This window comes from Pinus tabuliformis, chromosome 1_2, assembly GCF_031772625.1.
Source record: "Pinus tabuliformis cultivar Carrire ecotype Pingquan chromosome 1_2, CPIR1, whole genome shotgun sequence".
NCBI lineage: Eukaryota > Viridiplantae > Streptophyta > Pinopsida > Pinales > Pinaceae > Pinus > Pinus tabuliformis.
The window spans coordinates 514,122,558-514,149,721 of record NC_142298.1 but is presented as its reverse complement, the minus strand read 5'-3'; the positions used below and the strand labels follow the sequence as shown (position 1 = coordinate 514,149,721).

Genomic DNA, 27,164 nt, shown 5'->3' with positions numbered 1-27,164 from the left:
TTCGTTTTACCTCTATAACTGCTCTGATGATGTCGTTTTACCCAACTCAGCGTTTGAGAATGACTCGCTTGGCCTTGTGGAAATTTTGCCAGCCATTGAATAAACTCTCTCTTCAGCGAAATCAAAACCACGTTTGATGCTGCCTGTGCAGTCCCTACGCAACCTCACTAAGGAAAATTCAACCCTCTTGCTGCTCACTCTCGGCCACTATAAATCTCCTCTGGAATCACTTTCTCTGCTCCCTCTCTATGTCCCTTCTAGGTCGAACTCTTCTTCCCTACTCGATCTCTATAGTTGGATAGCTTATTTGCCAAGGAACTCGTTCTCCCAAGTGTATCTTCTCCATCCTCATCGACTTGCTCTTATAATCTCTTGTTGGTGAACCAACAACCATGATTAGATCCCCATCAACGACTAAGATCATTTAAAACTCAATTTGTGTTAGTTTCTAGAGCATTCTCACTTTTCTCAATAAACTCCATTTAATTAATCGATTTCGCTAAGTCAGACTTCGACATTTTTTAATTATCGATCAATTAATTTAATCGAGCTGTCTCAGGGTTTTTTCTCCTGAAACTTTCTCTGGGTTTTGGAGACCTTGTGTTTCTTAGCCTCTATGACCAAAGTCTAGACTAGAACACCTATCCAATGCTACAAAAGCTCCCTCTTAGGGAGGAAGGCATTCTCTCCCATAACATCTTCCCTCACGCTGCTTATGTCTAACACCTATAGCAACCTATCACTGTCCATCAAGCTACTGCGCATACTCTGTTTCATCTTCCAATCCTCTCGCTGAACCATCCTGCATCTTCACTATTGTTGACACTGCACTATGCCTTCTGCACTGCTGCCAACTCTGCCATGCGCTGCAATTGATCTCATGTTGTTGCTGCCGCAACCACTGCAATTGAGAACCAAAACTTTGAATCAACTGTGTCCTTGTATTAAAAATTTCTCTTGAGTTTCTGATTGCAACTAGTCTCTGCATTGTCTACTGAGTATCTATCTACGCCTTGACTAGTTGTGTGCCCCTCGATAACTGACTTCAACTAGCCCTGCAACCTTAGTCACCAGGTTCGAGTTCGAGTTCGAGTTCGGCGACCATGAAATTCGAATAAAGTTCGGCAACTAAAATTTTGTCGATAAAATTCGACATATAGAAATTCGAAAAAAAAATGTATATTAAAGATAGATATGCATATGAGAAATGGTATGGCAGCAAGTCCTGTGAGCAACCATTCATAACTGTTCAAAAAATAAAATACATCTGAATCTTAAAATAATTCAATCTTTTAAAGATAGATTGGCATAAAAAAATATACAAAAACAGTTTTAAAGAATTTTCATTGTCCAATATGGGTGATACAAGGTTTCCAAACTCAAATTAAAAAAAAAAAGCTAAGAGTTAACACACAACAATGAGCAATTTGAATCTATCGAATTAAGCTTTTTGTGGTTACTGACAGCCTGTAGGTTTTAGTACCTATTTCCTTCTTGTTTTACGATTCAGTACTAATATCCAATCCCACAGAAACTACATAATGGGCAATGCATATTAATCCATTCACATAGATTACACAAAATTTAGTTGATGAACGGTTCACTTACACCATGAAATACAAAAAATCATTATAAGACTTCAAAACTACATAACGAGAAAGCCCTTTACGTGACTGTTAGCCCAGACCAGCCCTTAACACTATAATTACAACTGTGTTTTGTTGTGAGTCGTGACTGGAGTATGGAGTCTGGTGAGTCTGGACCGCCGGCGCCAACGAAATGAAACCCTTCGCACAAGTTGTAACCCAAACAATGGAACAATGAAACCGGCGAGCAATAAAACCCGCGGGCCGCAACCTAAAGCCTAAAACGCGCGAAAAAAAAAAACGAATTTAATCGAACTGTAGGCGAATTTAATCGAACGTCCGGCGAATTTCAACGAATGTCAGGCGATTTTGTTCGAAAAAAAATCGAATTCGGCTTGAAATTCGAGTTCGCCATTAAATTCGGCGAACTCGAACGAATATGTTCGTTTGTCATTGAAATTCGCCGAATTTCGAATTTAATGGTTGAAATTCGGCGAATCTGGTGACTAAACCTGCAACTGTCCCTCAAAACGGATTACGCCATGCTGAACACTGATCCATGCCAATATGTTTTATTATACATGCCAATTTGTGATACTGGACCATGCAATCTTCTGCTAGTCGAGCGAGCCAAAATTACATAGACAATTTAAGCGATATAGTATATGTGCGATACTAGCCATAGAGCTTCATGCGAGCCTGTATAGACAAGCTCACTGAAACGAGTTTACCACCAAATCTTGTGTGACTAGAGAATCATCAGTTCAGGTCGGACCTTTTGACTAGGGTTTCCACATAGTTATTAATGCCCAAAAAAGTCACAGATAAGTAGATTTTTCAAGGACTTCGATCCAAAAAATAAATCAACCAAGACGTGATCTTCAATCGTCCTTGTACAAACCTCAAGCTCTGATTCCATGTTGGAAATGAGGAGGTTTTCAATCTTATCATTAGATTTCCATTACATGATTAATTAGTTGTGAAACTATTAGCATTTTGTTATTATGTTCTCATTCTTCATCAAACATTTATCATAAGACATGAAGATCACAGAAGGCAATAGAACACCAGATATATGCTCCAAGCCAGGGAAAAACCCCTCCAAGGGGAAAACCCAGAAAAATCTCTTCTTATAGAATTGGATCAAATGAGTTGTCTATGACCCATAACCGCAGAAATTCCAGCTCTAGATGCCAAGCCAATCCATCAGATTCATCAGTAAGAGACCAACAACAAGAGATATATTAAGGCAAAACATCCACAAACCCTAGCTCCAAGAATAAACTCTTGCTTTCAATTTTCTGCCTTCCTCATCTTCTCTATCTTCTGTGCGATATTTTAGACTAAAAACATCCAAGTATGTGTGTCCAAATGAGCTTTGTCTACCCTCTATTTTTATATATTAGAGGCGGTGGAAATAGACACATACATTGGGGTGAAGCCGACTTGACATGTCGGATGACTTGGCATCTAAAGGGGTTTCTGTCCCAAACTATACATTTAAAAATGTCTTTCTTTTTCTTTTATAAGAGGTCCAAAATAGGACTTTGACTCTTTGACTCAGAAACCTAGAAGCATGAAGAACATGCTTATCTAGAAAAATAATAATAATTTTCTTTTGCGTTTTTACATAAAAATACATAATGGTACAAGTTATGAAGACCAAAACTAGTTACATTCTCCAACACTCCCTCTTAACTTGTACACCTGGTGCAAGGATATTCTCAAACTGAAATATTCTCATTAGAAGAGTCGGATTGATAAGCCATTTGTAAACATCAACATTATAACCAACACTGCCTTTTGAGGTCCAACTAGACAAGCTCAACTTCTTTCAAGAACATTATGCTGGGAGGCTTACTTGTGATACCGCACTACCTCTAAGGCAAATACCCCATCCAGAAGTTCACTAGGTATGTCCTTTTAAGACTATTCTTATCTTGGATTTTTTAGCCTTTAATCTTGAAAGGATATCGGTCCTCCTTGACCACTCTTATCTTGGATACCTGTCATATCCTCAAAGAGTGTCGATACCTTTCTTTTCAAGAAATCCACAGATGCTTGTCCAATCCTCCACCATTTTCTCTCGAAGGCCTTCACTTAAACTTATGGTTGTTAGTCTTGGTCATGAGCATGACACATGAAGAAGAGAATGCATATGTGATGTTTTACCATCACTCCCTCTTAATCAGAGAGGAGATCCATATTCCCACTTGGAATAGATCCTTGCTCCTTCACAGATTTCTGGCTAAGTTGCAGGAAACATTGGAGAAGGGTCCGTTTCCGGCTGAAAACAAAATGGAAATGAGGAAACTCGTACCGTACGGCCTGGAAACATGTTTGCAGCTGTACTGGCCCATTTCTCGAGGAGGAAACGTGGCTAGTACGGCTGGAAACACGTTTAGATGCGCTGACTGAAAATGAGTATACCACTGAATCTTGTGTGAATAGAGAATCATCCGTTCAGATAAGACCTTTTGTCTAGGGTCTCCACAAAGCTATTAATGCCCAAAAAAATCACAGATGAGTAGATTTTTCAAGGACTTCAATCCCAAAAATAAAAAATCACCCAAGACGTGATCTTCAAACCTCCTTGTACAAACGTCAAGTTTTGATTCAATGTTGGAAATCGGTTTTCAATCTTATGATTAGATTTCCATTACATGTTTAATTACTGGTAAACTTGTTAGCATTTGTTATTATGTTTTCATTCTTCATCAAGCAATAATCATAAAACATGAATATCACAGAAGACATTAGAACACTAGATATAGGCTCCAAGCTAGGGAAAAACCCAGAAAAATGTCTTCTTATAGAATTAGATCAAATGAGATGTCCAAGACTCATAACCACAAAGATTCCGCCTCTAGATGCCAAGCCAAATCTACCTTCCTTCCAGCAGATTCATCAGTAAGAGACTAGCAACAAGAGATATATCAAGGCAGAACATCCACAAGCCCTAGCTCGAAGAAGAAATCGTTGCTTTTAGATTTCGACCTTCCTCATCTTCTCTATCTTCTCTCCGATATTTTAGACCAAAATCATCCTAGTGTGTGTGTCCAAATGAGCTCCATCTACCCTCTATTTATATAGATTAGAGGGGGTGTGAATAAACACATCTGTTGGGGCGGTGCCGATTTCAGATGCAGGTTGACTTGGCATCTAAAGGGGTTTCTGACCCAAAATTTACATTTAAAAATTTCTTTTTCTTTTTCTTTTACAATAGCACTTTAACCGTTTGACTCAAAAACCTTGAAGCGTGAAGAACATGCTTATCTAGAAAAATTTTAATAATTTTCTTTTTCTTTTCTTTTTCCTTTTTACATAAAAATACATAATGGTACAAGTTATGAAAAACCGAAACTAGTTAAATTCTCCAACAAGAGCCACTTTGGAGCTCCACATGATGATCTTCATATAGATTAAGCGGCCAATCCCTTGTCCACCATTTATGGAGCTCTCTCTTACATCATCACACCTTTAGGACTCGATGAGGCCTTCCAACGACCCTTCTACTCCGCGATTTCATCATTTCGGCTCACTTATGGATGGCTTCTTCTTCACTCTATGAGCTACTTGGTGGGCTTGTCACCAAGGACTTGTTATTTGCAAATTAGTTTATAATTGCAGGGGGCTATTAGGCTAATTCAAATTACTAGAGGGTCATAAAAATAAATATGACTCACTCTTGTTTGTGAGAGATCATCATCATTGCTTGGATCCCTCTTGTAAAAAGACTTCACACTTTTTGTTGGATGCTATTGGAGATTTCTATTGATGCATTTTGATATCTTTGGAGGCTGAAACTTCGATCTTTCTTGGAGCTACTTGTTCTTCTATGGTTAGATATATCTTGTCATTTTGTATGTACTATTTTGTTGAATATTTTTCCTAAAAAAAATCTAATGTGGAATTATTGCAACTAGCTAGATATCTTGTGCCCTAATATATTGAATATTATTGTGAAAGATGGTTTCGTTGTAAATTGCACATGTTACTCATTGAATGATAATAGATGAATTTTCCTAGTGGATGGAGTAGTGAACACAACCTAGGAATTAGGCATTGGTCCGAGTAAATTTGATGGTTAACCTCTTTTTCCTTCTCTTTTCTCCACTTCAAATTTCAGCTTCTTTTCCTACACGATCATCTAGGGCGCCCTACGAAATTCTATAGGGGATGAATTTTTCAAATCTATTTGAATAGAAAACTGTGCTGGTGTCTCCTTTAGAGGATCTCAAAGTTTGATGGTGTTCTCATGATTAAATCTCTACAAATCTAATGTCCTAGTTGTGCCCTTGAAATGGGAAGCATAGTTAGATTTCTTGGATAAGGTGGTCTTCTTGAGGGCTTTATGAACATAGTATTCAGAGGAATAAATCTCACTGGAGCCTTTCTTTTATCTTACCTTGACTTAGTGAGCACTTAAGAGGAATCTCTTCAAATGAATATCCTAAAACGCTAGGTCTTGCATAAGCCTTAATTAAGGCTCTCAAGGATAGTGAAAGCCCATTTAGAGTGATAAATCGCCTTGCAAAGCTGGTTGGGAGGTCCTATATCATCTTGGAAGTCTTTACCTTAGGCATTCTCATCATCATTGAAGATCTCAAACCCTAAGTCTAGATTTTCATCCTAGGACTTTCTCGGAGAGCCTTAGCTTCTTGAGAAGCATTGAGCCCTTAATTGAGTCTCTCCTTGAACGGGCCTTTGAAATCACTTTATATCCTGTTATTGACATCATCATTATAAGTGATTTCTTTCATACTAAGACTCCTCCCATTGGTGAAAGTCCGTAAAGAGCAGGGGACGCTGACTGAAGTGACAGTGACTCTGTGTCCCATAGGTTCCCCTCCTAGGACCCGAGCTAGATTGTGTGGCAACATTTTTGGCACTATTGCCGGGGAAGAAACATGCCCTTTATAAAATATCTAACCTCTTCCCTAACAACATAAATGATTATTTGGGCAATTCCATTGGAAGAACAAAGCCCTTGTTCTTCATTGAAACTCAATGGTAATGCTTGTAGGGTGAAGCAAGCATCTCTCAAGGCATTTTGAATTCGTCGTGGCGACTGTGCTTTTTGTTGTTATTCGAAGCTCGAGGAAATGGCCCCTTGGGATGTACATGATGTTGATATTTCTGAATTCTTACATATAGAAGAAGGAAAATGGGATATTGGTGATCGTTTTGAAAATGATCCAATATATGATATTGTTGATGATGATCTTATCTATCTTACCTTTACCTCATCAAATCTTTCCCAACATGTTCTTGAGGACAATGATGAGAATGATATCCCTGAGGTTACTCTTCATCGAAAGTTCATGAGCTTGATTGTTGATATCTCCATCTTTTGGCTGGAAGTGAGGGTCCAATGGTGCAAGATGCATCCCTCTCTTCCTTACCCATGATCTTTCATATATGGTCACTTTATTTTCCCACCTCCCACCCTTGTGACCTAGCGCATGAGTACCATGATTGTCATGTTTGATCTCTTGTATATATCATAAAAGATCATAGGGGTAGGAAATCTGATATTGATTTGATGATATGTTGGTTGCATTGACTCTATGATGACACTTAGCATTTGCATAATATAATATGCATGTTAGTGTACGGTGCATTGCATATTGATTTTTTCATAACTAATATCATCATATCATGTTATCATGCTAGATTAGATGCATTTAGAATAGATTTTATTTTCTGCATGGTTTTATTATTATGTGATGAAAAGATGGTCGATAAAAGTACACCCAGAACATATGCTTCCAACAATTGTTTGTGATGTGCAGGATACTCTATGATGACACTTAGCATTTGCATAATATAATATGTATGCTAGGTAGGGTGCATTGCATATTGATTTTTTCATAACTAATATCATCATATCATGTTATCATGCTAGATTAGATGCATTTTGAAATATATTTTATTTTCTGGATGGTTTTATTATTATGTGATGAAAACATGGTCGATAAAAGTACGCCAAGGGCAGAGGCTTCCAATAATTGTTTGTGATGTGCAAGATACACGTTTATGGTCCTAGTGTTCTCATGACCTCCCCGTTTGAATACATTGATTCGTGCACTTTATAGACAGCTCATGTCCCAGTTGGAGCCAGATGTTACCCAACAACAGTGGGTGACCCTATAGGAGAAATTTTTTCTCGTAGATTTGTCTTTAGCCAGTGGCCAACAACCCTAGAAAACCACCATTGCAGCGGATGTTGTGCTAGTTGATCTCCGCTCCCTGAGCCAGTCATAACTCCCCTCTCCCATTTGTCGAGAGCTTATGTTTGAAGGTGGGCAATCCAATCCTAAAGGTATGCCTTTCATCATGCAATCAGGTGGTTATGCTTGCTTTTCTACTAGCACACTTGGGTATGGATTATTGGGTGACTTGGAAGGAGGATGGGTTTTGAGTGTAGTCTTGTTCACTCACCTTAAATGGGGGGTTAATCCTTAACCCTAGTCCCGTGGGATCTCCCCTACTATCTTGTAGCTTCAGGATGGACACTACTTAGGAAACCTCGATTTTGGTAGCGTGGTCTTGTTTTCTCGTTCCATATTTTTCACTCCCCTCTGCACATTACATGCCCTATTTCATCATCAATCCTCTCTAGGTCCACATGATCACTGGTTCCACAAGGCTATAGTACACCTCCTCATCTTGTCCACATGTTTGGCCCGAGCCTGGAACGTTGCCTTGGAGGTTGATGCAGCTAAAAGAAGAAGAAAGATAAAAGCATGTCATGGCCACATAGAAAAGGAAATAATACTCCAAAATACATTAGCACATGGGAAAAAAACAAACATGAGCTCTACCCCCATATCATTATGGCCATCACCATGGTTCCTAGGGCCCCTATGAGCGCCCCTTGCATCATTAAGGAACCCATGCATGTCCCAAACCTTGGTGGGCGATGAATTGCCCCACCTCAAGGGGGTAATCACTGCTTATATCATACACAACATGCTCTCATCCCTTGCAGCCTAGAGCAGTATAATAAGAGAAAAAAGAAAAAAAAGAAAAAATGAAAATTAAGAAGGGTGGAAAAACAAAGGCCAAGGTAACTCATGTATCACAATTGCTCCCTCCTACATCTATACACTCAAATATGTGGACATCCCTCATCGTTACCACCCTTGAGCCCATGGCATGTGGCTTAGAGACCCTTGTGTCCCAATCCACCTCATCATTTTGCACATGACAACTACCACTTGAAGGGTGTACCGTAGACATGTCTTTCCTTTTAAGAGTTGGGAGCACATAATAGGGTTGTTTATTAGCCACTCCTACCTAGGGAGGTATCACCATTACATGCTCAAAGCCCCAAATTTAGAAGGGAAGCCTAGTATGAAGTCCCATTTTTTTTCCCTTGATTAACAAGTTTGGTCCACTTAGATGCACTAATGAATTATTATACCTAATGGTGAGGAGACGCATTGGATCTTATGCGTAATTTGGTAGGTGGTTTCATCATGCATTGGGCAACTTAACTGGGGCCCAAGTCCACTAGAGGATCATATTGACACTTGTAGGGGATGCGTTGAGAGTCATGGGTTTCCATCATGTGACATATCATTATCTCATGGCACGTGTTGTGAATCACGATTGCTGTTAGACGAAAAATCGCAGGTGTTAGTCAATGATCACATCGCCAGAGACAAGGATTGACGAGGGGCGGTTAGTCCATGTTGCAAAACACACAGGGATTGTTGGTTTATCCAATGTCCAACAATCTCCCCCCCCAACGCGAGCCGGGTTTGTATTGAACTTGTGATCTATGCTCTGATACCACTTGTTGGGAATCATGATTGTTGTTAGACCAAAACTTGTAGGTGTTAGTCAATGATTGCATCGCCAGAGATAATGATTGACAAGAGGCGGTTAGTCCATGTTGCGAAACACACGGCGAGCGTTGGTTTATCCAATGTCCAACACCATGGGAAGACTCAACACCTTCAACAAATTATTCATTGCCCCACATTATATATGAGATGATGCACTTGGACCAACAGTGCCCCCAAGCAACTTAATAGTATATTCAGGGTTTGGCAGCTGATCGAAGGCCCAAAGGAGGTTTGTCTCATCCTTGAGACACAAGAGGGACAACACCATCTTTCATGCACTCATTTGGAGCAGTGTACATGCTTATTCTTCATAAGAACACCCATGAGACCAATTCTTGTGCCCAAAGCCACCACTTTGGAACACCTCATGAGGATCTTCATAAAGATTAAGGGGCCAACTCCTTGTCTACCATTCATGTTGCCCTCTCTTACATCATGGTAGCTTGAGGACTGAATGAGGCCTTCCAACGACCCTTCTACACGACAATTTCATCATTTCGGCTCAATTTTGGTTGAAGAGTGGTTGCTAGGGCATCATTCTTTGACCTCCTTGAAGACAAATTTGGCCTATCTTTAATCATGATAGACTCCATAGCGCAAGAATTAGGCACTGGTCCGAGTAAATTTGATGGTCAACCTCTTTTTCCTTCTCTTTTCTCTACCTCAAAAATTTCAGCCCCTTTTCCTAGATGACCATCTAGGGCACCTTGCAAAATTGTTTAGGTGATGAATTTTTCAAATTGCTTCCCTAAAAAACTACGCTAGTGTCTCCTCTAGAGGATCTCAAAGTTTGATGGAATTTGTTACCCACCATTTTGTGGGTGATATCCTAGGAGATTTTTTTTTCCAAGATGGTCTGCAGTCAGCAGCTAGCAACCCCTTACAACTACCAACTAGCTCATTGTGTCATTTCTCTGCCCCCTGAGTTGACCATGTGGTACCTCACCCATCAGTCATGATCGTATGTTTGAAGGTGGGCCTGCCAAACCTAAAGGTATGCCTTGTCATTTGGTAATTGAGTATTGTAGCTTACTGATCATGGAAACTTTTGGGCATGGATTAATGGGGGAATTTGGCAGAAAGAGTGGGCTAGGTCTGTGCTCTTGTCCCCTAGACTTCTTTTGGATATTAATCTTGGACCCTAGTTCCATGGGATCTCTTTTACTGTCCTTGGGTTTTAGGGATGGTACTATATGGGAAACACTGATTTTGGTTTCGTGGTCCTGCTCCCTCATCCACATATATCACTCCCCTTACGTTCATTATAGCCCCATTCACCATTCCTCCCACCAGGGTCCACATTAGTCCACTAGGTCCACAAAGGGTTAACCTCCCTCCCCTTTGCCCACACCTTGGGTCGGGCCTGGAAAGATGCTCGAAGGTTGATGCAACTGAAAAATAAAAAGCATAATTGGCCACATTGAACAGGAAAATATACCCCATTCCCATGGCCATCACCTTGGTTCCTATAGGCCCTAGATGAGCGTCTTCTATCATTCAAGAATCCATGATTATCCCAGCCCCTGGTGGGCAATGAACTGCCCCACCTCAAAGGGGGTATCCACTGCTATACTTTACACATCATGCTCTCATTCCTTGAGCTCCTAGCAGTTAACCAAAGAAAAATCATAAAAGGCAAAAGACATATGAAGAAAAGTGGAAAAATCAAGGTCAAGGCAACTCATGTACCATGATTGCTTCCTCGTATACATTATTTACCCAAGTGTGGGCTTCACTTTATCAGCTACCCTTATACCCTGGCATGTGACCCAGGATTGCCCTTTTCATTCCCTACTCCATTCCATCACTTTATCACATGCAACCACCATTTGAAGGATGCATGAAGGACATATTACCCCCTTTAAAAGTAGAAACCACCTAATAGGGTACTTGGTTAACCCCCCTTGGAGCTTGGAGACACTAGCACATGCAAAAACCACTATGGAAGGGCATGACATTATGAAGTGCCCACCTGTTGTGCATGGCTTGTAAACTCTTTTAACTTGATTTCTTTAATGGCTTGGTGCACTGGAAAGCAAGGGGACGCATTAGATCTTATGTAGGATTGCAGATGGTTTCCAACTTGGGTTTGGTCTCCCTATAGAGGGTCCTAACCCTCCAAAGTGCTACATTGGCACATGTAAGGTGTGTGTAGAGAGCCAAGGGCCTCCATAGCAGCAAACAACATAATGTGGATCCCTAGAGACATTCAGAGATTGCTCATGGTTCACCTATTGGACGAGGAAGATGCACTTGGTTCACCATGCCCAGCCGTCCCCACAGTTACATCATGCACTTGGCACATGACCCAGGACCTGTATGATGATGTGGCATCGCTTATACCATCATCGTCGATTTGTTTGGAGACCCACGAGGACACTTGTGTGCCCCCACACCTATTTGGGAGCACCACAGGTTTATTATTTGGAGAACAAGGGGCCAACTCCTTATCCACTGCGCTTACTCTTTTGATTTTGAGCTAGTTTATTATTTGGAGAACAAGGGGCCGACCCAACTCGTTATCCACTACTTTTGAGAGTCCTATTTCACATTCTGGCACCTATGGACTTCATTAGGCCTCCTCTAAGGCCCAACAACATGTATTATCGATCAGTTGACCTCTTGAGAGGCTTACTCTTTTGATTTTGAGCTAAGGCCGAACAACATGTATTATCGATCAGTTGACCTCTTGAGAGGCTTACTCTTTTGATTTTGAGCTAGTTTAGTGGGCTTGTCACCAAAAGATTGTTATTTTGCACATTATTTTATTCTAGGGGCTCAATTAGGCCTCATTAGGCAAATTGAATTCATTTGGACGTGTATAAATACAAGTGAGATGATTTATTTCATCACCATCAGTTGGTTTTGGACTTGTATCTCTTTAGAGAACTTCCTATTCTTCTTGGAGGATGAAATTTTGGAGCATGGAATGAATTCTGTTGTTTGGATTATTCTGCTCATGTCTTGGAGCTTCTTGATTGGCAAATTTTTGGATGGTTGGATATATTCTTATACATGTAAGTGCAATTGAATGCTCTTCCTTCTTTATTTTTGTCACATACATTGTCATTGGGAATATCTCTATAGCAATTCTTAATTACTGCATTCATTATTGCGAAGTTGTGGAAATTTTGTTTTTAGATAGTGCAACTTCATGTATGGGCCATGTATAATGAACGAATGTTCGTAGGGATATTTCATTGTTGAAATTTATCTTGATAAGCCATCTATTTTGCAAACCGAAGTATAAAGTCTTTGATCCTACTTTTCTTCTGCCCTAATGCTAAGCGAAGCTGTCTTTAAGGCCTCCTTGACATGGCAATTCAAATCCAAATTCATAATCATTTTTGACTCCAATCTCACCAAAGGATTAGGCACTGATCCACCATAGGTGATCACCTTCTCTCTTTCTTTCCAGGCCTAGCCTACATAGGTCAGCTAGGGCATGAATTACCTCACAATCCAGCCATCCAAACTCTTTGATTATTGGTCCACAACTACGCTCGGGTTTTGCTCTAGAGGCCCTCTAAGTTTGAAGCACATTCGACGGTGAGATCTCAAGATATTGCAAGCCCTGGCTCAAGGACTGTTTCTTGACTTAGGTTTCCCTTGGCTAGTGACGTCATTGGGATTATGGCATCAAATTCAAATAATATTTCTCCTTTAATCCCTTTCTCTCCCTCAATTAATTCAAGCATACCCTTGGTTGATCAATTCAATCCCTTTGACCTAATTCTGGGTCCACTTAGTCCCGTGTGGTCCCACACCTTTTGAAAGTAATTCCACAAAGACCACTTGGAATCCAAGTTTCGATAAGGATTTTAGGAGCTAAGAATCTTCTTGACAAGTCATATACTCTAACCCCAGCTCTTAGAACTCACACAAGCCCTTCCTAGAGAGCCCTTCATCTTGCTTTCGAAGCAAGCAAGCCATATATCTGAGCCTCTATTGTGAATAGGCTTCTAGGATCACCTTTCATCCTATTATTGATCCATTCATCTCTGTGATCCTTATTATACCGGGTTTCCTCCCATCAGTGAAAGTCCGTAAAGAGTAGGGAGCCATAACAGAGGTGACAGTGGGCTATCGCTCCATTGTTACCCCTGACCTAGTAATTGCTCTTTTAGGATCCCCTCCTAGGACCCTTGCTCGTTTGAGTGGTAACAAAATTCTCACGGTTAAATCTTTAAAATCTAATGTCCTTGTTATTCCCTTGAAAATGGAGCATAACTGGCTTTGTTGGACAAGGTGGTCTTCTTGAGGGCCTTATGAACATAGTATTCAGAGGAATAAATCTCACTAGATCCTTTCTTCTGTCTTACCTTGACATACTGAGCACCTTAGAGGACTTTCTTCAAACGAATATCCTAAAACGGTAGGTCTTGCATAAGACCTAATTCAGGCTCTTAAGGATCGCGAAAGCCCATTTAAAGTGATAAATCATCTTGCAAAGCCGCTTGGGAGGTCCTATATCATCTTGGAAGTCTTTACCTTAGGTATTCTCATCATCATTGAAAATCTCAAACCCTAAGTCTAGATTTTTATCTTAGGTCTTTATCGAAGAGCCTTTAGCTTCTTGAGAAGCATTGAGCCCTTAATTGAGTCTCTCCTTGAATGGGCCTTTGAAATCACTTCAAACCCTATTGTGGACATCATCATTATAAGTGATTTCTTTCATACTGGGACTCCTCCCATTGGTGGAAGTCCGTAAAGAGTAGGGGACACTGACTGAGGTGACAATGAGTCTTTGTTGTTTGATTGTTGTCATTAAATTTGGTAGTTGTCCCATAGGTTCCCCTCCTAGGACCCCTGCTAGATTGGTTGGCAACAAGGCACACCGCGATACCTAGTATTGTTGGTCCAGTAATTTGATTCACATATAGAATTTACTCAAGTCTACAGAGGTATAGATTCCTTACAAAGTTACTATATGGTTACAGTTCCCTTCAGTCGATGTCCCTTGCTCTTTACAGACTTTCACGGACGGGAGAGTTCCTTGTATGAAGGAAATCAATAGAGTGATGAGGTCAATTATTAGATATGATATGATTTCCAAAGCCCATTAAAAGGAGAGGCTTTGATAATAGGTTGCTTGTCTTAGGAGCAAGGGAATGGCTCTCCAATAAAGGCTTTGATGGTAGGAGGCCTAGACCTAGGTGAAAGGGTATTCAAGACAAGGAATGCACCCAGAGAAATGATTCCTAGAAAAAGGGAAGTGACCTCTCTCAGGGTTTGTGAGATAACAAACATGCAAATATTTGGGACCACAACAGAGAGCTAGGTGATCCAAGCAAGACGTGGGATTTTGGATGATCATCAACAATTTTGTCAGGCTAGGTAGTAACTCCAATAGGCAGTAAAACTGATTCATATTATTCCATAGGTAGGTCATTATTATATACAATAGGGACTGACTGTTCAGTTCATCTCCTGATGACTGTTCACATTCCTAATTTAATTATTTACATAAAATTCACCCAATCATGAAGATTAGGTGTCAACATTCCACCCCTTAATCTGAAGGGATGTTGGTGAGTCCAAGCATCATTCTGAATCGTTCAAGCTTTTCCTTTCCAAGTGCTTTGGTGAAGATGTCTGCAATTTGCTCATTTGTGGAACAATGATGAAGATTAATTGTTTTGGCCTCAACATGATGTCGAATAAGATGGTATTTAGTATTGATGTGCTTCGTTCGATCATGGAACTTTGGGTTCTTGGCCAACTTTATTGCAGAGGTATTGTCAATCATGAGTGGGGTTGATTGTACTTGTTTTACCTGCAAATATTCAAGAATTTTCCTGAGCCACACAATTTCTTTCGTTGCTTCAGCTGCTGCCACGTATTTTGCTTCTGTTGTGGAATCTGCTGGAATTGATTGTTTGCGTGATCTCCAGGAGACAGCTCCTGATCCAAGACTCATAGCATATCCTGAAGTAGATACCCCAGTTTCTTTGTCTCCATTGAAGTATGAATCAGAGTATCCAATCAAGCTGAAGTCGTCCACCTGTGTATACTTGATCCCAAGGTCTTGAGTTCCCTTCAAGTACCTTAGAACTCTTTTTGCAGCAGACCAATGTCCCTCACAAGGCTTTTGCATAAACCTGGAGAGGATTCCAACAGCAAATGAAATGTCTGGTCTGGTAGTAGTGAGGTAGATGAGACTTCCTACAAGTTGTCTATACTTTGTTGCATCCTCAAATTCCTTTCCTTCAATAGATGTGAGCTTTAAGTTTTGTTCCATTGGAGTAGTAAGAGGATTGCACTCTGTCATGCCAAATCTGTTTAACAAATCTCCAATGTATTTCTTTTGACAAAGAAATATGGACTTTGGATGTTGGGTTACTTCAATGCTAAGATAGTAATGACCATAGCCCAAATCAGTCATTTCAAAACTTTTCCCTAATTCCTTCTTTATGGATGCAATGTAGCTTTCATTGTTCCCTGTCATTAAAAGATCATCTACATATACCACAAGATATACAACTGTTTTGCCAACTTTCTTGACAAATAAAGTTGCATCATCAAGATCAAAATGATTGAAGTTGAGTTTCAGAAGATACTCAGTTAGTTTTTCATACCAGGCTCGCGGTGCTTGTTTGAGGCCATACAAGGACTTCACAAGTTTGCATACTTTATGTTCATGTCCTTTCACAGCAAATCCTTCAGGCTGGGACATAAAAACATTCTCTTTTAGATCTCCATTAAAGAAGGCAGTTTTTACATCCATTTGATGGACTTTCCAACCGTTCTGAGCTGCTAGTGCAAAGAGTGTCTAGATGGTGACCCATTTTGCTGTGGGGTCAAAAGTTTCCTCATAATCAACCCCTTCCTTCTGTGAAAACCTTTTGCCACAAGCCTAGCTTTGTGCTTGTCAAGTGAGCCATCAGCTTTGTACTTGTTCTTGTAGACCCACTTGCAGCCAATTGGTTTGATTCCAAATGGAGGATCAACCAGCTTCCAAGTGCCGTTTTTTATGAGGGCATCAAACTCCTTTTGCATCGCTTCTTTCCATTCATCATGAGAAGCAACTTCTTTGAAGGAAGTTGGTTCAAAATCTGTAGACAAGTTCAATTCACAATCATAAGAAACATCCATATCAACAGGTGAGTTAGAGTCATCTACATCACCTCCATTTTGTCGGTTTGAATTTCTGGTTCCTTTTTTTCCAATTTCATCAGGATGAACACTTTCAAGTGTCTTTGTCAGCCACTTTGGGGGACCTTTCTGAGATGGTCCAAGCTGCTCTGTTGATTGAGTTGGGACTTCACAAGTTTGCATACTTTATGTTCATGTCCTTTCACAGCAAATCCTTCAGGCTGGGACATAGAAACATTCTCTTTTAGATCTCCATTAAAAAAAGGCAGTTTTTACATCCATTTGATGGACTTTCCAACCGTTTTGCGCTGCTAGTGCAAAGAGTGTCCAGATGGTGGCCCATTTTGCTGTGGGGTCAAAAGTTTCCTCATAATCGACCCCTTTCCTTCTGTGCAAAACCTTTTGCCACAAGCCTAGCTTTGTGCTTGTCAAGTGAGCCATCAGCTTTGTACTTGTTCTTGTAGACCCACTTGCAGCCAATTGGTTTGATTCCAAATGGAGGATCAACCAGCTTCCAAGTGCCGTTCTTTATGAGGGCATCATACTCCTTTTGCATCGCTTCTTTCCATTCATCATGAGAAGCAACTTCTTTGAAGGAAGTTGGTTCAAAATCTGTAGACAAGTTCAATTCACAATCATAAGAAACGTCCATATCAACAGGTGAGTTAGAGTCATCTACATCACCTCCATTTTGTCGGTTTGAATTTCTGGTTCCTTTTTTTCCAATTTCATCAGGATGCACACTTTCAAGTGTCTTTGTCAACCACTTTGGGGGACCTTTCTGAGATGGTTCAAGCTGTCCTGTTGATTGAGTTGGGACTGAATCAAGATTGAGTCTCCCAATTCTATCGATTACATCACTTAAAGCATCATACGTTGTTGGAGTTTCATTCGAGGAGGGTGTTCTTCCGAAGAAGATTCCACATGTTGATCTAGAATAGGAATCCCCCCTTCAAGATGTGGAATCTGATTATCAAATTCTTGAAATGATTTCGTTTTTACGAATCTATCCAAGCGATCAAGTTGCCGCTCAAGAACATTGTCAGATTTGGATGATTCAAGAAAAATTACATCTCTAGATACAACAAACTTTTTATTTACTTCATCATAGAGGCGGTATGCTTTGGAGGTGTTTGAATACCCCAGGAAGATAGACTTACGACTTCTAGCAACAAGTTTGTTTCTATGTACCTTTGGTATCAAAGCATAACAGGTGGAACCAAAGATCCTGAGATGTTTTACTGAAGGAACATGTCCATACCACAATTCATAAGGAGTCTTGTTTCTTATAGCATTAGATGGACATCTATTCTTTATATATGCAGCACATAGAACATCATCAGCCCAAAACATTATCTTTACATTTTTGAAGAAAAGCATGGATCGTACCATATTCAAGATTGTTTCTATTCATTCTTTCAGCTACACCATTCTGTTGGGGATTATAAGGCACAATTGTTTGATGTTTGATCCCATGTTGGCGAAGATAGTTTTCAAATTCTTTTGATGTATATTCTTTTCCATTATTAGTGCGAATAGACCCAATATGAGATTGTGCATCATTTTCAATCCATTTATGAAAATTCTTGAATGTTTGAAAAGCATCAGATTTGTTCTTCAATAAATAAACCAAACACATTCTGGTGTAATCATCAATAAATGTCATGATATATTTATTTCCATTTGCAGAAGGAACAGACATTGGACCACATAAATCTGAATGAATGAGTTCAAGCTCCTATGTGCTCTTGAATGTGAATCATGAAAACACTGTTTGCTATGCTTTCCTAGAATGCAAGCATCACATTGCTTATGTTTCCTAGGAATTGTAGGCAAACCAGCAACACCATTTTTCTTCAATAAGCGGAGACTGTCATAGTTTAAATGTCCAAATCTAGCATGCCATGATAAACTTGATGGAAGTGTACCTTCTTCATGATGAGAAATATATGAGAAATGTTGTGCATGAGCAGAGGTTCCTTGCAGTTTGAGAAGCCTTTTTTCTTCTATTCCCCTCATGACAAGTGAGTGGTCAGATGCTTTTCTTACCTCAAGCTTGCCATCAAACATATGAATGGAGTGACCTTGCTGGCGGATGTGGACCAAGGACAACAAGTTTCTTTAGAGCTGTGGGAGATATAGAACATGATCCAGAAGAAAGTCTGGAAGACCAGGCAGTTTAAGCTTGATTGTGCCAAGCCCTGATGGCTTGATTTTTGACTGATCTGCAAAGTATGCTGCTCCATCAACATTGTCAGTGAAATCTTCAAAAAGATCTTTTCTATGAGTCATGTGACATGTTGCTTCTGAATCAAGCAACCAATCATTTTTCGAAGAAGCAAGTGAAGCATTAAATAAATCTTCATTTACTCCAATGTTACATTGTGCCTCAATATAGTGAGCGGATTCAGGTGCTTTACCTTTGTCTGTATCATCAATTTTACCTTTTTGTTGGTTTCTTTTCTGCTCAATTTTGTCCCATGGTAGCTTGCATGTAGAGGCATCATGTGATCCATTTCTTTTGCAGCGAATGCAGTGTAAGTTTGCCTTTTCTCCTTGAGAATGTCTGCCCCCCCTGCCTCTGAAATATCTTCCTCTTCCTCTTTGTCCACCTCTTCCTCTTGTAGAATCTTGAGCAGGATGCTTTTCTTTATGAGCAAGGCACACAGTCTCTTTAGAAGATTCAGGGGCTGTCTTCTTTCCAAAGGCTTTCTCTCTTTCAACAAACTTTTCACAAGAGAGTCAAAGGTTACATCTTTAAGATTTCCATTTGCTTGTAAAGACTCAAGATAATTGGAGTAAGTAGGATAGAGTGCCTTGAGAAAAGCAATAAGAGGGATATCCAACTCAACCTTAGTGGATTTGATATCATGCATTATAGACTTACTTAAGATGCAAGAGCAAGAGGATCATTATTTTTCAGTTCAAGAGTGAAGAGTTTAATCATGAGCTAAACAACTTCAAGTGCAGAATGTGAGTCATAGAGTTCTTTCAGCTTTTGTAAAGCTTCAAAGGAAGTTGAATATGATGAAATATGGCTACTCACCTCTTTATTTGCAGATGCCGCGATTAATGCATAGGCTTTGCTGTTCTTGTTTTCCCAAATGACAAGCTCTTTGTCTGAGGTAGGCTGTACTGGGTCATTGTCTCCTTCCCCGACACACACTCCTTTCCACAACTCATTGAAGATGAGGGTGTGTTTTATCATCCGGGACCATTCAGGATAGTTCTCCTTGCCAGTGAGAACTATTCCTACCATGGATATGATTGAATGCATTCTGTAAAAAAGAAAATTTTGCGGAAAGAAAAGAATACTTTTGCCAATATACAATAAAAATGTACTCAAAAATTTCTGTGGGAAGCGATTTTGGTTGTTTAATTCATATCACAGTCAATAATCAATCATTCCCCGCGAGCTCCCCGCGAGCTCTACAAAGTTGGAGCAGCAACGACATCAACCGCGAGCTCTACAAAGTTGGAGCAGCAATGACATCACAATTTCAAGCTCTGATGGCAGACATCTCATGTAATCTGAGAATGTTTTAAACAAAACATTAAACATCTATATTCTAGAGTTGTTGCTTACAATTTGCGGCAACATAATAGTAGAACTAATGAAATCCGCAAAGCTCACTGAAAAGACTAAAAAATCACCATAAATCCCTTTGATTCTTTAAACCTTGAAGCCACGACTGTTTCTCTTACCACGAGCCATCTCAGAGATCTACTAGTATTTACTCGATGTCTGAAATGAACGTATCTGGTCAGCCCATACAAATCCACCAAATTTCTTTTCAAGATTGCAGCATTACCACATCACTAGTTGAGTAGTTATGAATAGAAGAAAAAGAGCGCCACCGCATCAATGTAGACAGATATGAATAGAAGAGTATCACCGTATCACTGAATAGGTATAAGAGTGTCACGACATCACTGGATAGTGCGAAAAATACAATCACAGGTTTGCAGCAAGTCGTTGTGAACCTTTTTTAATTCTTTTCTAGAATGCCTATCATATTTTTCGTATTCCCTCATTCTATGCATAGAATCTCTTCATTTATATGGCAGCGTTCCTCAAAGTGCTTGACAGCGTGTTTTTTTTAACAAAAAATATGGGACAACGTTTTAAACAATAATGGGACAGCGTTAACAAAACAAACTGATCAACCTCATCCCACCATCGAAATTCCGATTCAAACTTGTTCCGAACAACATTATAAAAAGAGTCGGATAAAATAAGACGCGGGCACCTGCTAGACCTCGAGCAATGGCAAAAGTCCGAGTTAGAAATCGAGTCTGCTCTGATGTCAGTCCTCGAACTGGTAAAAACTTTGTAATTTACAAGCGAGCCATGGCAAAAGGAAAAGATCCTGCGGAATAAAATGATTGAGTTTTAGAACAATGTTGTTGATCGATGGGGTAGGATTGAGGTGACTGAGCCAGCGGAATTCTCCGTGAAGAAGGAGAATAATCTCTGTCAAACGCTCAAGAAACAGTGGACAGATACTATGGCAGAGGCGCGTTATGTAAGGACTGAGGCAGCGCTGGTGCGCCAGAGAATGTTTTGGACAGATGGGTTATGGCAGAGGCAGATGCGTGGACAGAGGGAATATGGCAGACAGAGGAGTTACAGGAGCATAATAGCTAAAACAAGGAGCTGGCTCTGATACCATGTCAGGCCAGGTAGTAACTCCAATAGGCAGTAAAACTGATTCATATTATTCCATAGGTAGGTCATTGTTATATACAATAGGGAGTCACTGTTCAGTTCATCTCCCAATGACTGTTCACATTCCTAATTTAATTATTTACATAAAATTCACCCAATCATGAAGATTAGATGTCAACAAATTTGACTAAGTCAAGCAAGGAGGAGAAGAAAGGGTCAACAAAAGATGAACTTCCTTTGAGTTTTGAAATATAAAGACCCTTTACTAAGATGTTCAAGATGAGTTTTAGGGTGCCAGCTAGGGCTTGAGTTTTCTCACTGTTTGACTGTTGGAAATGGCTCAAATTCGGAGCAGAGCCAGAGGAAACATCATCACAGAAGGCTTTCCAAGTGGTTTTGTGAGAGCTCTTCTCTATTGCAATTTGCACCAAGCCCTAGTTAGTCGTCTAGGTTTACAACTGAATTTTTGGAAAAGGGAGAAAAAGAGAAGGGAAAAGGTTTGATCACCAAGGCTTTTCAAGTGGTTTTGTGAAACCTCTTCTCTATTGCAATTTGCACCAAGCCCTAGTTGGCTGTCTAGGTTTAGGGCTGAATTTTTGGAGAAGGGAGAAAGAGAGAAGGGAAAAGGTTTGATCATCAAATTGGCTTAGAGCAGTGCCTTGTCCTTGGGTTGTGGAGTCTATGGGCTTCGAAATTTGGCTGAAATCGTCTTCAAGGAGGCTAGAAAATGATGCTCTATCAAGCACTCTCTAACATTTACACACCCAAGATTTATGGAATTTCATTGTGAGAAAAATTCATCTACTTGTTATGAATAAGTAACATGCCGAAATTTGCGTTCTAACATTATTGTACAATGATATTCAATAATTAGGGCATGAAAGAACAAGAGCTAGTTGCATAATTTCCACACATTAGACATTATTTCATAAGCAAAATTTACTTACAAGATAGCAAAAGATATATCCAAATCCAAGACCAAGAAGATGGCTCTAAGAGAACGAAAATTTCAGCTCCAAAAATATCGAAATGCATCAAGAGATCTCCAATAGACAGCGAAGAAAGAAGCGTGAAATTCTCAAGAAGAGATATCCAAGTCCAAGTGATGATGATGAATTGAATGAACTTGTCATCATTTATATAGTCCTATAAAGGATTTGAATTGCGTAATTAGGCCTAATAATGCCCCTACAATAAATAATGTGCAAAATAACATCCTTTTGGTGACAAGCCCACCAAATAGCTCCACGATAAGAATAATTAGTCTCTCAAGTGGGCTGAAATGATAGACAAATAGCTAAGAGGGTCGTTGAAAGGCCAATTGAAGTCCAACATGTGACAAAATGAATAAAAGGACTCCAAAAATAGTAATGAAGGGGATGACCACTTGATCTCCAAGCAAATGACCCGTGGTGCCCCGAAGTGTTTGTGGGGGCACAAAATCATCCTCATTGGTGCATGTATCCCATTTGCAAGGGCTGGAACAATGATGTAAGCCCTCCCTTTGTCTCCCATGGTGAGATACAACCCCATCTGGGCCTTGGATGAATTGTCAACTGTGTGGTGCAAGAGTGTAGCCGTCTGGGCAAGGTGGTCCAGGTGCATCATCATCATCAAATAAGTGGGACACGAGTAAGTAATGAATTGTGCTAAAGGATCCCATGGCATGGTTGTTTGCTCTCTACTATAGTGGAGGCCCATGGATCTCAGCGCACACCCTATAAATGCCAATATGACCCTCTTGATGGTTAGGATTCCGTATATGGAGACCAAACCCCAAGACGAAAGCCCACCTACAATCTTGTATAAGATCTAATGTGTCTCCTTACCTTCCAGTACAACAATTCGTTAATGTAATTGAGCAAATAAGCTTACGAATCATGGAACCAAGTGGGTACTTCATAGTAGCATGCCCTTCCATAATGGGCTTTAGAGTGTACAGGTGTCTCCAAGTTCAAGGAGGAGGTTAATCAAGGACCCTATTAAGTGGTTTCAACCTCTACGGGAGTGATAGGGGTCCATGGCACATCCATCATATGACTGGTGTCATGTGATATAATGATGGAATGGAGCGGGGCATTAGAGGAAGGCTCCAAGCCACATGACATGGTATAAGGGTAGCTATGATGAGGGAGGCCCATACTTGGGTGTATAGATATAGGAGGGAGCAACCGTGGTACATGAGTTACGCCCAACCTTTGTTTTTCGACCATTCTTCATATGCCTTTTGCCTTTTATTGATTTTTCTTTTATAATTGCTCAGGGCTCTAGGGGATGAGAGCATGATGCAAATGATATAACAATGAATACCCCTTTTAATGTTGGGCAATTCATTACCCACTAGGGGTTGGGACAATTATTGATTGATTAGTGATGCAGGGGGCCAATATAGGGAACCTAGGAACCAAGGTGATTGCTGTGATGATAGGGGTAGAGCTCATGTTGGATTTTGCCCAAGTGCTAAATTATGTCTAGGCCATCTTTTGCATTTTATGGTACATTTCCTGTTGTAATTGGCCAAATTATGCTTTTAGCTGCATTAACCTCTGGGACATTGTTCCAAGCCTGATCCAAAGTGTGGAAAAGGGGAGGACAAGGCTAACTCCTTGTGGACCCTAAAGATAAATGTGGACCCGGATGGGAATATTTGAAAGGGGTTATAATGAGCAGTGGGGAGTGATGTACATGATGTCGGGAAGTGGGACCACACAACCAAAATCAGGGTTTCCATTCTAGTGCCACTTCTAAAGCTTGTAGCCAATAGAGGAGATCCTACAAGACTAGAATACAAGGTTAACCACCAAATTGCACAATTGGACAAGAGTATAGAAGCCCATTTTTTCCACCGAATTCCCCCACTAATCCATGCCCAAAAGTGTCCATGATAAGTAAGAAAAAATACCCAACCACATAATGAAAGCCATACGTACGGGGTTGGAGGGCCCACCTTCAATCATACGATCATGACAAATGGGCAAGGGTGCATAATGGTTGGCTTAGGTGGCGGAGATGGTGGCTCATCGAGCTATCTGGTGGATGCAAGGAGTTGCTGGCTTTCGGTTGAAGACAATCTAGGAGAAAAATTTCTCCTATGGGTGTCACCCACAAGTGGTGGGTAATAGGACCCAATCAAACATGGAGAAAAAGGTAAGAAAGGTTGGATGTCCATGTAGGGTGTAATAGATCTGACCTGCAAATATATGATAATAGAAATATACCCAAAAATAATAAGATTTGAATATAGAAATGCTTCTCTTTATTAATATGAAAACCCTTAAGGTAGGGTAACACCATACAATCACTCCTTAAGGAAGGAGAACACTCCACAAGCCATATGCTTGTCCATACAATATTTCTTGACATCACTCAACGGGGAGTGTCTAGCCTCTATATATGATTCATACATACAATACCATGGTTCATTACCATGGTTATCTCAATACCATATATCTAATACCATGGGCTTATCACATTATTGTTAACTACTTGTGGTCCCTTACATGATGCGGGTTAACCACTTTATTTATTAACTATGGCCCATTCCATTATTACATTATTCCCTTGGGTATCTCCCTTTGTACCCCATACTATCCCCCTAGGTATACTACATAGGGTACACCACAATGTCTAGTTTTGTTGGTCCAATAGTTTGATTCATGTATAGAATTTAGTCAAGTCTACGAAGGTATAGATTCCATACAAAGTTACTATATGGTTACATTTCACTTCTTGAAAAGTTTATTGTTCCAAGCATCAAATTTTGGAGTGAAGTAATACTTCATGATTGTTTAGAAACATTCCTAGAGAATAAACAACTATATCGATATGTAACTATGTTTTCCTAAAAGTGGTCCCAATAAAAAATGGAGATACATTGACTCAAATATGTAGAGAAAGGTAAGAACTATGCCACAGGGTTTTCCGAATTTGAACCTTGAGAATCGAATTTTGGCGAACCCAAAAAAAAATTTCAAATTCGTTCAGGTTCGCCAAACCTGATAGTCGAACCTCAAATTCGAACCTCAACGAATTCGAACCTGAAGGCAAACCTAAAGATGGACCTGAAGCCAATTTTATAATTTTTATAATTTTTTTTGGGGTTTGAGGTTAGAGTTCGGGTGATTTTTGTCAGTTGTTATGTGGTTTATAAGAAAAACCATGTGCAGCAGATGGTTTTCTCTTGTTTCACTTCCCGCCAGTTAGTTTCCCGCGGTGGCCACTTGTTTGGCTTTATTTACCATGGCTGTTGATAGATTTTCACAAGCCAACAACAGTCTGAGTGTACTCGCTCTATTGTGCTTAGTGTTGCCACTGTGTGTTGTATTCTCTACAATTTCCTGAATTCAATTTCTAAATGCTGCTTGTGCCCACTTCCTAGAGCATGAAGTGAAAAGTGGTCATGATTTGTGGCTCGTGGGTGCTCACTACTACTCATATAGTTTTATTGATTGATTTTTATTTTTTATTATTTTATGTCATATATATATATATATTGAAAAATATGAATAGTCGAACTTAATGTCAAACCTCATACGAACCTCATTGGAAAATTCGAATTTGAATCGAACTTAAATGTTGCTGAACTCGAATTTGAACCCGAACGTAAGAAGGGTTGGATGTCGATGTAGGGTACACCACAATGCCTAGTTTTGTTGGTCCAATAATTTGATTCTCGTATAGAATCTAGTCAAGTCTATGGAGGTATAGATTCCTTACAAAGTTACTATATGGTTACAGTTCACTTCTAAAAAACTTTACTGTTGCAAGCATGAAATGTTGTAGTGATAGTGATATTCCATGATTGTGTAGAAACATTCTCAGAGAATAAACAACTATGTTGATATGTAACTTTGTTTTCCTAAAAATGGCCCCAATCAAACATGGAGTTACACTGACTCAAATGGTTTAAACAGGCATTGTGTGCATATCAGGATTCAGAACACATTTACAAACCAGATATATCTTTGATCTTGTCTCTTAACCCTTCTTATCCCATATTTATTAACTTGGTTTATAGGTAAGTTGCAATCTTCTTTTCTTGCAAATTGCTTTGGCGTGGATTACTAATGGACAGTTATCCTGGATCCAGTTATTCCATTTTTCAGTTAATTGTTAGTTGTTGCAAGGTATTTTAATCAGGGGAAAGTTCAATGAAAGTGATATGGTTTTTCAATCCATAGGTATATACATGCATATCACTATGGTAGTGTATGGACTGGGATTTATCTAAGACTGAATGAACTTGAAGACACTAGGGGACTTCGCTTCTAGGGAGGTTGCAGTGTTGTTTCCTTGCAAATTGGTTAGGTATGGATTACTAATGGATTGTCATCTACAGAATGCATGTTTTCATCAATTGTTAGTTCTTGAAAGGGTTTTAAATAAGGGGAAAGCACGATGAAAGTGATATGGTATTTCAATTTCTAGGCACAAACATTCACATTATTATAACATTATACTAGGATCTAAGACAGAATGAACTTAAAAAATTTGTTGATGTGTTTTGTCTTATTTAGTTATTGTGCTAAGCCTTGTTAGACAAGGGATTTGAAGGAGCAATACTATCTTGTATCTTTTTCCTCTTATGCATGGGTTTTTCTTTCTGATTGGCTTTCCTGGATCGGGATTGACTACAAAGTATTTTTGGGAAGTTGCTTTGAATTTTCTTTCCATAATATAGTTTGTATGTACTATGTAGATCTGGTCTTTTTAATTACTCTTTTGCTATTGTTAGAGAGATGTGGGTTTTCGTGAATGTTTGCAAGGTTAGTCTATATATGATGGATTATTTTTTAATTGACAGTTCTTACCAGAGGATACGTGTTTTAACATATTTCAGTTTTCCCCTTTTCTTTCAAGTAAGATGAAAAATTTAGCATAGATGACCCTTTCAGATCTTTTTCAGACTTGAATAGTGTCCTGCAATTCTATTTGTAATTTGCAATTTTTTGATTTTAG

General features: G+C 39.6%; 1 protein-coding gene across 2 annotated transcripts in view; it reads left to right on the top strand.

The window, feature by feature from the left end:
• Positions 1-27,164, top strand: part of GMI1 (gamma-irradiation and mitomycin c induced 1) — a 391,650-nt gene that overhangs the window by 198,858 nt on the left and 165,628 nt on the right. The window lies entirely within an intron of this gene.